The following is a 12,866-nucleotide window of genomic DNA, read 5'->3' on the forward strand; positions in this document are numbered from 1 at the left end:
CACATTTTGTTTATGATTTTATACACCATGTTGATGCAAAGGTTAGCAGTTGTCTTTAAGATGGTAAGTGGAATCTATCTCCAAACCTCTCTCATTCCCTTGGCTTTGTCTCTGAAGTTATTAATAGAGTTAAGACTGATCCTCTCTTAGAAGACAGAATAGTGTGGACTGCAGGCCAATCTGGAGAATATGCTCTCAAGGATACTTATAATGCTCTCAGACATAAAAACAGTACTCTTGAATGGCATGTTCTCTTATGGTTCCCAAATTGTATTCCCAGACACTGCTTTATTGTGTGGATGACTCTCCAAAGGAAGCTGAAGACTAGATTTAAACTTCTATCATGGGGCTTGGATGTGAACCTAGTCTGTGTTTTATGCAATGCAATGACAGAAAATGATTACCATATTTTCTTCAAATGCATGATATTCCACCACCATCTGGAATAAGTTGTTAAGGAGTTTGGGTATAAGAGGTGGCATACATTCTACTTGGGAAGAAATAATCACCTGGTGCATCAATCATTTTAAAGGCAAGAAGGATGTTGGCACGCTCAGGAAGCTCTCTTTCAATTCCTTCATCTACCACATTTGGTGTGAGAGAAACAAGAGGATTTTCTCTCAAAGAAGTTATACTTATGATTCTGTTTACCATAGAATAACTGAAGAGGTGAAGTTAAAAATGGCTGCTCATTCTGTCATAATGCTTGATACACCTGAGAGCAGAAACCTCTCCACAAATTGGAACTGTGACACAAGATTCATCACTGTTGCTCAGGTAGAATGCACCTGGTTAAAGACTGCTAATGGAGAAGTGGCCATAAACACTGATGGCTCTCTCTCAGACAATGATGATGGGTTTGGTGCTAATATTAAGGATGAAAATGGAGTCCCCTTGGATGCTGTTGCAGGTAGTTCAAAGCCACTTACCATCACTCATCATGAGCTTCAAGGAGTGGAAGTTGGCTTCAAACTGGCAGTTATGAAGAATCACATCAGAATGTCTCTAAGGTCAGACTCTATGACTGCTATCTCTTACTTATTGAGTCCCAATCCTACACCTCCTTGGCAGTGTCATCATATTTGGGAATCAATCAAGCGTCTGTGTGTTATGTTTTTGAATTGTACGGTCCAACACACTTTTAGGGAAGCTAACAGAGCAGCAAATCTGCTTGCTAGCTCATATCCAACAGGAGATTTTCTGGAGATAGCTCCTAACACCTTTAATGAAGAAATGAAAAAAATTGTTGATGAAGATGCCATCGGAAAAATGTACATTATAGAGTAATTAGGATTTTGGTTCTGGTCTGTTTATTTGGACCTGGTTTTGCTTGTTTTGTTCTTTTTCTCTTTTTCCTTTTTTTTTTTTTTTTTTTTTGTAGGTTGGGGTCTCCTTAGCCCCCTCTCCTTTCCAAAGAACAAAAAAAAACTATTTACTTTCTGTTGACAATGTTGGATCACTCACCGAATGACGAAGGTTCTAACTTCTATCATCACACCAATAAATCCCATTTCATTTTGGTCCATATCAGAAATCCCGGTCCAATCCGAACTCTGACTTAATGGCAATGATCATTCGTTTAATGGCACTATACATGTATTAATAGTTGTCCTATTCATGAACATCTACTCATATTATGTGGTCCAAAATCTTAAAATTCGATCAAATCAAATGAATCGAACACTAGTCCTTTATATTTGAGAAACAAATGATTTTGTAGGCTTATTCCTGTACGTAGTAATACATGTATAGTGCCCTTAAAGTCACGGTCTTAGGCATAAATGACTTTCTCTGCATTCAAGGACATTGATTCTTGCCAGTGACAGCTAGAAGGAACTTATATTTGTTGTGCACCCATATTTAACATATATCAATAACACACCACAACCCATTGTTCTGATCTAAGCTATCAATATTTTTCGAGTCATTTCATTCCGTGGTATCTGGTAATCCTTGTAAATAACCTTGGTGGAATATTCACTCGAACTCTGATAAAATCTCAAGTCCTTCTTATCTCAAGCTTTCATGTCACTATTTGGCTAATTGAGTTTTTTTTTCTTTGCCAATCAAATCCAATACAGTGAGAAGCTACTTTCAATCAGTCTGGTCCGATTGTGTTGTTTCAAATACGTTAAGACTAGTACTAACTGTAGGACTTTACTGAATTTGATAGATGCGATCCCATTCCTCGGCATATATAGCTAGCACTCAAACTATAGTCCAAATATCATTTCACAATGATCAATAAAACCAAAATGAGTCATCAAATAGAGCAAAAAGTGTTTCATTAATCGGAAAATGGGTCATTTCTCCAAATATTTTTAAATCACAGTTTAAGTGGACGAGTAAAAAATAATTTGGGTGAAATGGCCAAAAAAAAAATAGTAAGGATGAAACTGGTTTCATCCTAACTTAAATTTAAAAAATAGAAAGGATGAAACTGGATACATCCTGTGTAAATTAAAAATAAGAAAAAATATTTGAAAATGGGCACGATGAAACTGGTTACATCCTGCCTATTTTTACATTTTTGTCCATTTAAACAGTATCAAAATCTAACTGTCCATTTCACCCAGGAATTGTTGATTTTGGTCTTTTTAACCAATTTTGTGTTCATTAATTTGGTCCTATGTAATGAAGAAAATTGTGTACAAACTTGGTCAATTAACCCGATAACAACAATTCTTGGGTGAAAAAGACATGTAAAATTTGATACTGTTCAAATGAACGAGAATGTAAAAATAACCAGGATGTAAACAATTTCATCCTACCTATTTTCAAATATTTTTTTCTTATTTTAATTTACATCAAGATGCATCCAGTTTCATCATCGCTCTTTTTAAAGTATAAGACAGGATGAATCTAGTTTCATTCTTGCTATTTTTTTAGAGTCCATTTCACCCATACTAATTTTTACTCGTCCATTAGAAACATGTTTTAAAAATATTTGGACAAATGACTCATTTTTCCGAAAATTGTGGCCGTCCATAAATCTCATGGAAAATTTAGAGATTTATATTCCTACGTCCCCCTTTTCATCGGCACTTTCATTTTATGAATGAAAAACCGCACAGAAGTGTGGATTTTGAGGTTTTTTTTTTTTCATTTGCGTACAACCGCAGAATTCAAGCACTAAAAAACGCCAGAAATAAAGTCGCATAAATCAAATCCAGTCCATTTGAAAACTACTCTCAAGCTTTGATGTTGTGGTTTCAACTTTAGGATTTTGAATTTAGCTAGATATACTTAAAGAAACAAATTTCATTTATAGTTGTCCTATTCAAACTACAAAATCTTAAAATTAGATCAAATCAAATGAGTCATCCAATGAAAAAAATAATAGTGCTTTATTTGGTCGATTTAATGGACCGTAAAGAAAATGTTAGTCGTTTAATGTGAAGCTAGCATATATAAGTTACTTCAGCCACCCTACAGTATCACTGGCTGATTATTGTTACCTGTCATAAAACCATCGCAGCCCACTTCTTGATACTGCATATGGTACGGAGAAAAAGTTACAACTATTTGATCGGTCAGGAGGGAGGATTATGATATTGACGAGTTTCGAACTGAAGTCACAAACATCACAAGTATCACCAACTTACGAACCAAAGATTTTATTACTCTATTTAAGAGATATTTCTTTGAAGTTCATCGTGGCGCTGCAATGAGGTGGAAATTATTATATAATATAACCTCGTTATAAATGCACAAACATACACGCAAAATAAAATAGTTCATGTTGGTATTCGTTTTCGGTAGGAATCGCAGGAATGGAACATGGTTAAGCATATTTTGAAGATGGTGCGAAATCTCATTTGACATACGAGAGACAGTAATGTTGCACCACATTTGTTAGTTATTTACAGCTAACCTTTTCGTTATTGTTGTCGACAACGTTAGACCATGTGCTGTTTGAATCAGGTAGCTACAATCCTCCAAACTTTGACCGAATTTAATAAGAATGTGACTCTTTTCAATTTGCCATCAATCCAGTTAGTTATGCGTGCCAAATTAAGGTCCTCAATCAGATTCGGTAACTATTTGCCTAACATTTGTTTTGTTGGGTGGGGATTTGAGGGGTGCAGCATTTTCAAATGACGGGGTAGGCTATTTATTAAAGATAATAATGTTGCTTCGCATTCGTTATTTATACCAAAATATTTGGAAAACATTTTTATTGGAAAATAGAAAATAAATGTGTCTGGTAGCATAATACGACACAACAAGTTTATTTTTGTGGTACAGTTCTGCCCAACACGTCTTCTAGCACGGCACAACACGGCACGTCATAGTCTCCGGCACAGCCCAGCACAACACATAGCACGCTAAACACGTGATTTCATGGGCTGAGTTGTGATGGGCCTGCACCTTTACACCTCTAACGGTAGAATTCATACACTAAAAAGAAGTCGATTATCACATAAATCAAAAATCCAACCATTCGAAAACTACTTTTCATTTTGATTGCGTTGTTTCGACTTTTAGGACTTTGATTTTATTTAAGACTTGAGAAACAATTTCATTGATAGTTGTCTTATTCATGAACATCTCCTCAAATTATGTAGTCTAAAATCTTGAAATTCCATCAAGTCAAAATGAGTCATCTACCAAGAAAAAAGTGCTTTTTATTTGAAAGTTATTATTGGGACGTCACATATCAATAATGACTTCACATAGATTCCTAGCGACTAAAAAATTGGCTAGGAGGTGATCCTATAGGACAATTTCAAATATCTAAGGTACCCTCCGTTAGATAAAAAGCTAATAACTAAACAAAACAAATCAAAGGTGTTGATCAAGAAAAATAAAAAATGATCAAATGAGAAGTTTAAAATAAAAGAATCTGAGCAGTACTTACTTAAATTGTTGATCCTTCGACGGGAAGTGTGGTGGTTGTTAAACTAATGGGGAAGAGAAAACGACGAGCGATTTTGTCAATTTCACAGCATTAACTTTTGCAAGAAGTATTGGATGAACAGATAAGATTAATGGCGATGAGATGAGAGAGAACGTTTGGCGTGATTTTTACGACAAAAGAAAAGAAACATCTTTCTATTAATTTTTTTTTTTTAATAATCAACCGTAAGATGAGGAAGAAGAAGAAGATTGATAAAAAATTCAATTTCTCAATGTGTTACGGTTGTGTTTGAAGACCTTCCAACCGTAAATTCAGATTTACATATATATTCTCGGTTCGGTTTTTTCAACCGTAAATACTTTACTGTTGGGCCCAGAGAAAATCTAACCTTAAATTTTTCAAAAACCAGATTTACGGTTTGCTTCCAAAAATCTAACCGTAACTGGTTTATAATTAGATGTTCCCAGTTTTATCCAGTTACTATTAGGAATTCATTATTACCTTGCAGTAAGTTAGTTTTACGGTTGATTATGAAGGGAAAAACCCAATCGTAATCCATTCTGAAAATGCAAAAAAATCAAGTCTTTGATTAGGTGAATCACGATCTCCATCACGAGGTATGTAAAATTTTGTTTTTCGATCATATATAGGGCTGCACAAGAACCGGTCAACAAGACCTGTACCGGCCTGGAATCGATAATACCGGACCGGAACCGAACCAGTACCGGAGTAACCGGTATAGGGACAGGGAATGAAAACTAGGAACCAGTGTAGACCGGTACAGACACTGGTCCTGGGGTTAGTACCGGCAGGAACCGTCCTAAAGAACCGGTGAATGTCATCCATTGAGATCTTGACCTTTTTTTTTTTAATCTTGTCCGTTCATATTAGGTTTCCCATCTTATACTAATACTATCGAATAGAAATCAACATTCACTCTTTTTTTTTTCTTTCCTGCCTCTTTTTTTTTTCTCAACTGAAATTTGAAGAGTGAAGAAATCAAATCGAGATTTCAATCCAATCAAATCGAGTCGCATTAGCTTCTTCTTCTTAACCATCTGTGAAGAACTCAAGTCGAAACCTAGAAGAACAGATTGAATGGTTGTTTCAAATAGGTTTCTGAAATTGAAGGTTAGGGTCTTGGAGGAAGTTGATGTTAATGGGAAATCGATGAAATTGAAGATACAAAGGGATGTTAGAGTCAGCTCTTATTATAATTGCATGTTTGATTAAACAACAACGGGTAATTAATCTCTCTATCTCTTTTGATTTGGATTTGTTTTTCATTCTCTTTGATTTGGGTTTTGTTTAGCCATGATTTCTTTTTTAATTTTTGTTTTTGTCATCTGATTTTACTAATTTGGTTTGATTTTTACAATCAATATTCAATTTCTTTCAGCTAGACCCTGAGATTCCATGTTTATGTGATTTGATGATAGATGTAGAGAAAATGGTTATTTTTAATTGATGTTGTGAAGTTGATTTGATGATGAATCTGAATTTAGGGCTTCATAAGAGGGTCTGGAAGGATGAGAATCTGAAGTTTAGGGTCGATTTGATGTTTTTGAGATTTGTGTTCTTATTTAAACTTGATTGCAAGAGAGGAAACGTTGGTGGTGACTGAACATGAGAATGCATCGAGGTTGATGGATTTTGGTAAAGATGCAGATGCAGTTTTTGAAGATGAATTTTAATTATGTATATGTCTCTATTCATTTTCTGTGTAGTTCTGTTTACGTCTCTATGCAAACAACTTTTTTTTATTGTATATCTGTTCAATTTCTTAGGAACCATTAATTAATTTTGTAACATGGTTTTGATCTTTGGGAGGTTTCCTGAAAATGTTTGAGTTTTGTGAATATTCGAACTCTGTATTAACCATATCAAACTGTGGGTAAAAAACCCGGTTCCGGCTTGTACCGGACCGGTACCGGAGTACCGGTACAACACCAGGTACAAGTACAGGTAACAGTCCTCAAATTTCAGTACCGGTCAACACCAGGTACAGGGACCGGTTCCATAGGAGAACCGGGCCGTACCGGAGTATGTGCAGCCCTAATCATATATGGATTCACCCTCCTCAAATTTCTCACTTGGTTCAAAATCTAGGGTTTTCAAAATAATCTCGTTTTTCCTTTTACTGTTCTTCCTTCCAAAAACCAAAACATAAATTTTAATTTTCTATGTCTTACTATGAATTAAAATCATTAATCTAATTCAATAACTAATACTACTAGATTAGCTAATCTAGTTAAATAATTAACACTAACTAAATGAGGGTAATTTAGTCACTATAAAATTATTTTAGATAAGGGGTTTTGAAATTATTTATGGATGATCCGTTTTTGTTCTATTAGGTGACGTCTCTCAATTAGAATGTGACGCCCCAATAATAGCTTTTTTTTATTTGGGCGATGTAACCATTTCAGTCCACCTCTTTCTTTCTTTTACTTTGACTTAAATGGTTAAATTCGATACACAAATAAGGAGAATGCAATAAGAGAAACGCCAAAGATCTATAAATAAAAGACTAAAGCAAACCTTAACACACACCGCTTGAAGCCAAACCGAACATAGAACACGAATCCGAAACACACAAGGCAACTGGAAAGATCCTAAGGCCTTCTATATGGGTCTTTGACCTCTTCCTACAACCCAAAACACACAAACTTTTCTTTTAATAACAGGGTTCGAACTCCATATCGCTAATATCATATTATTATTATTATTATTTTGACAGGAAAAGGGAAAAATAAATCAGAAAATGGGTTATTCAGCCAAAAAAGAATATTTTCCGGTTCATATGGACGAGTAGACTATTAGTCTGGGTAAAATGGACGCGTTCTGTATCATTCTTAAGTGGACTATTATACCCCCACAAGCTTCTTAAATCTCTCCGTCATTTTTAGTTACAGAAAGAAAATAGATCTCATTTCCATCTCTTCACCTGTCATTAGTGTTTCTTCCTTCATGATTTCAACCACCACACAACTCCAACTCCATCATCGGTAACATCTTCTTCTACGATCTCTTCTCCTCCATCGTTAATATAAACATAATTATTGATAACATCACTTTCATTTGTCATCTTAATCTCTTCCACCATCACCAACATCAACACCAACATCAACATCATCATCTTTCTACAACAACACCGTCGTAGACACCAACAACGCCACCAACAAGATTGGTTTTTCCTGATGCCCTAATTTAATTAAAAAGTTTCAAATTTATTAAATTAAAATTTTTAGGGTTTTGTGTTAAATCAATTTCAGAAGATAAGTGACGAAGGTATTCTCAATTCTTAAGTTCCATAACCTAATTGTCTTTTTGATTAAGTTTGAACTCAAATTGGTTTATCTTAGTTTAAAATTTGATGCACCTGTACATTTGTAGATTAGTTTTTAAATATGAAATTAGAATGCAATGATTTAAGTGTTTCACTTTTTACCAAAAATGTTTCCATGTTTATTTTGATTGGAATAATTTGTGTTCATCCTGTTTTAAATTTGCATGTTGATTTATTTTTGTTTTGGTAATGTTGGATATAATATTTTATTTTCTTGTATAAAAGCAATTGTTTAATCTAGACAGGATGAAACTAGTTTCATCGTGTTTTGAATTGGGCTGAATTTGGTTTCACACATTTTAAACTAGGATGAAACTGGTTTCATCGTGTTTTGAATTTGGTTGAATTTGGTTTCACACGTTTTAAGCTAGGATGAAATTGGCTTCATCGTGTTTTGAATTGGGTTTCACACGTTTTCAGCTAGGATGAAATTGGCTTCATCGTGTTTTAGATATGATTGAATTTGGTTTCACCCATTTTAAACAAGGATGAAACTGGTTTCATCATGTTTTAGTTTTGGTTGGCTTTGGCTTTACCTATTTTAAACCAGGATGAAACTGGTTCATCCGGTTTTAGATTGGGATGGAAACTAATTTAATCCCGCTTAAACGGTTATATGTTTCATATTCATGGTTTTTTCAATCACCAAAGTTGCTTTTTATTCCCCAAAACTATTGATTTCGATATCATAGTGTAAAAGTTGTTTGGTTCATTATGAAGCTTCATAAGATTGTGGGTGTTCTTTAGATTTATTTAACACCATGGACGTTGGAAGCAACACAATCCAATTTCACCAGGTTGGTTCTTCCACTCCAGATGCACTTTTGCATTGTCATCTATCAAGATTATTCATTCATTTTTTTGACCAATGCTTGGCTAATAATTAGTTGTCAGTATGTAATGCAAACTATGTCAAAATGTTGCACTAATAGGCCTACATAAACACATTGCAGCAATCTATGCAATCAAATGTCTGTTAATTTTTGCAGCATCTACACCTATCAAATATTTCTCTCTTGTATTTTTTGTGTCTGTCTTATGTTTAAGTCATTTTTGATTTGGTTCAGTTTGATTTTGAACAGTCGTTGAGGTGGATCCTGACTTTCTTTCTTGATTGATAGATACCTTTTTGATGCCATCGAGATAGATGATGCACTGGCGGATTCATATGGGACTATGGTCATTGGTGGAATAATGGAGCACATTGGGGTCTATTTTGGTGATTCAAGTCAATTGAAAGACCTTTAGCCAAAGTTGTTATGTTTGTTTCAAGGCAATCAAAAGACCTTTAGCCAAATATGGTGCACTGGTCATATGTGTCAGGCATGTCACTCCAAGATCCACGTTTTACAAAACGAAAAATGGGTTATTTGTCCAAATATTTTTAAATCACGGTTCAAATGGACGAGTAAAAAATAGTTTGGGTGAAATGGCCAAAAAAAAATAGTAAGGATGAAATTGGTTTCATCCTGTGTAAATTAAAAATAAGAAAAAATATTTGAAAATGGGCACGATGAAACTGGTTACATCCTGCCTATTTTTACATTTTTGTCCATTTAAACAGTATAAAAATCTAACTGTCCATTTCACCCAGGAATTATTGATTTTGGTCTTTTTAACCAATTGTGTGTTTACAAAAAAGGTGATCCCCGAGCACACGTCAGTTAAGGAGTTGTACTCCCATTTGAGAAGTTCCAAAGTTGTGCTTGGACCAGAAATTCCTAGAATTAGTGAAGTTATGGATAATTGTAAGTCACTGATGTCCAAGAATATAAAAAGGGTATTTCAGGTAGTTGCATTACATTTAGTTATGTAAAAGATGAAAGAATGGGTGAAATATCCAATTTTGGTTATTTAAACAGTATTTTAAAGATGTTTGGATATTTAAACAATATCATTTTTTGTTTGTCTTTTTCACCCAGGAATTATTGCTTTTGATCTTTTTAACCAATTTTATGAAAATAAATTGAAAAACTAACACTCATCAAAATAATGAATGTTAGGAGGTACAAAATTTCAGCTGTTGCCAATCACAGCGTCCCAATTACAAATGGGCGTACTCAATGAATAGCATTCAAAAAATTTAGTATGCAAAGACCAATTAAACAGAGTATATTTGATAATCACAATCAACTGATCTAAAGACCGCTTTTTGTTGTTAAACACCCTGCAGTTCCGCTCTCTCCATATCGTCCACCAAATTGCAAAAGGTAGAATGCTCCAGATTTTCTTTATCATGTTTCTATTCTTCTTAGCCTTCCATTCCCACAACTAGACTACTCTATGTGAAACACATCTGATTCAAACTAATAATAGTGATCATGTGTGCTTGCTTTATGGTGGAAATTAACCTAATCAGCTCGGTGCGGTATAATTTCCGAGACATAAGCGAAACAAAAAAATAGTACGTTATGTTTGATTTTTGTTAAAGGTGTTTATTTTTGGTAGAATTGCCGAATGTAAGGGAATATTGGTGCAACATAGATGAGCACATTTTTGGGAGTCTTTTTGACGTAGCAGAGACAATAATCTCGTCCCATATTTGTTATTTACACCTAACTATATATATCGTTATTGTTGTCGACAGACAATGGTGGACCATGTACTGTTTGATGGTCATCAACGTATACCAAATTTTCGTTCTAGCTAGTTGATGCTTTGGGTGCAGAATCGGGTAGAATCATCGACCTAATTTTAATAGTGCAACGCATATCATTGCTATCAATCCAGTTATGCAAGCCAAACTACGGTCCTCTTTTTTCTTCCTTTTTGCGCTTTTCATATTTTGTTTTTGCTTAATAATGGAGCTGCTTTCGGCTATCAAACAAAATTTGTATCCCTAAAGTGTCGAAGGAATCAGAAGTCCGAGAGAAAGAACATGACCACATTTTTTAAATCTTCCATATGGCATTTGGAGCAAACTCCTTGATGCATTTTCCTTGTGGTTTTTGTCGACACAAATGAGATGTAAAGCAAACTTCTACTTTATGTTAAAATTTTTGAGGTCCAACTAATTTTGAAAATCCCCCTGCGAGCATGGGAGGAACCAGCTTAAGTCAAGTGTCCACTGGCGCTAGCTCCCAGCTTATGTCAAGTCAAGTGTCCACTGTCCAACCTTTGTTTGTTGTTTCTGAGCGCAGTTTGCACCCGCAACCTAACTTGTGGCATGAGCGCCTGCAAAAATCTTGGCCACCCATTTTCCAAAATCTGGTTCGGCTCCTTCTTTTTTTTTCTTTTAATAATCAACGGACATAAAAATTATATAGAACCATCCCTATGGTCCTTACATAAAGATGGTATGAGCCAAATAGGGGTACAAAGACCAAGCCATATGGCATACATTAGTTTTAGTTCATTGAGCTAGATCGTGAGCAACTCCATTTACAACACGACTAACAAATACAAAGGAGATAAACTTGAACTTGATAATTAGGGCTTCAATGTCCTGTAAAAAAGACAATGTGTTCTCTGATCTCCTATGAAGGTCTTGTTTATTTGCTCCAAAATAGCTAAGGCGTCACTTTCTCCAATGATTCGATCAAGTCTTTTCTCGAAAGTCACCATAAAGGCATCTTTGATTGCTCGAGTTTCTGTTTCTTCTGCAGAGACACATACCAAGTAAGTTGACTGACCATAAACAAATTTACGGTTTGAATCTCTAAGAAAAAAGCCTATTCCTCCATCCGAAGGGTTTAGGTTCTAAGCACCATCGATATTTATTTTAGTCAAATCCTTAGGTGGAACCACCCAAGATGAATCCGGTTGCGGTGAAGAGATTGCAAATAATTTTTGTAGCAATGGGGTTTTAATAGAGCTCAACGTCATTGACTTTTCTCTTACTAGAACAACAGTCGGTTCTTCTGATTTATCATTATGCAGTATATCATTCCGGTTAGTCCAGATGGACCACATCAAGCACGCGATCAATGGGAATTTATTGGTCTATCAGACGCATCTTTATAAGGATGTAGTTTCGAACTGAAGTCACTGGTATCACCAGCTTACCAACCAACAAATTTATTACTCTGTTTGAGAGATATTGCTTTGAAGTCTCCAAACTCTGTTATCACCAGCTTACCAACCAACGAATTTATTACTCTGTTTGAGAGATATTGCTTTGAAGTCTCCAAATTTTGAAACTGGTTTGTTATTTGTACGTTTCCAAGTCTCCAAACTCTAGTAAGACATTTGCAGGTTACTAGAGTGTGCGTAATTGTTTCAAATTTAAACTTGCATCTTGTACAGCTACGGTCAGATATATGAATACGGTTGTGAAGAATTTCTCTAACCGGAAGAGCTCCTTTCAAAGCTTTCCAAACAAATAGTTGAATCTTGCAGGTAGTTTACAAATCTTTACGGCCATCCATAAATCAGAGTTAGAATTGTCTCCACTAACACTTAGGGCAGAATAAGTAGATTTAATATTGAAGTTACCATCCTTAGATAGAATCCACACCCTTCTATCCCTAGAGGGTACAATACTGAGAGGGATTTGTTCAATTTTCTCTTTCGAGGGTTGATCAAAAACAACACTTAACTTTGTTGCATCCTAAGTTTTACCTCTACTTGTAATCTTTTAATTAGTGTTTTATTTGGTCGATCTAATGGAACGTAAAGAAAATGTTAGTCGTTCAATATGAAGCTAGCTTACGTTAC

The 12,866-nt window shown here is 35.0% G+C and overlaps 1 long non-coding RNA gene across 1 annotated transcript; it reads left to right on the forward strand.

Annotated features, from left to right (window-relative positions):
* The first annotated feature begins 5,828 nt into the window (after positions 1–5,828).
* Positions 5,829–6,683, forward strand: LOC113335255. The gene is made up of 2 exons (XR_003353234.1): positions 5,829–6,104; positions 6,367–6,683. It is a non-coding gene; the product is annotated as an uncharacterized LOC113335255 (long non-coding RNA).
* Positions 6,684–12,866: the final 6,183 nt, after the last annotated feature.

The sequence above is a fragment of the Papaver somniferum genome, chromosome 1 (genome assembly GCF_003573695.1).
Source record: "Papaver somniferum cultivar HN1 chromosome 1, ASM357369v1, whole genome shotgun sequence".
Classification (NCBI taxonomy): domain Eukaryota; kingdom Viridiplantae; phylum Streptophyta; class Magnoliopsida; order Ranunculales; family Papaveraceae; genus Papaver; species Papaver somniferum.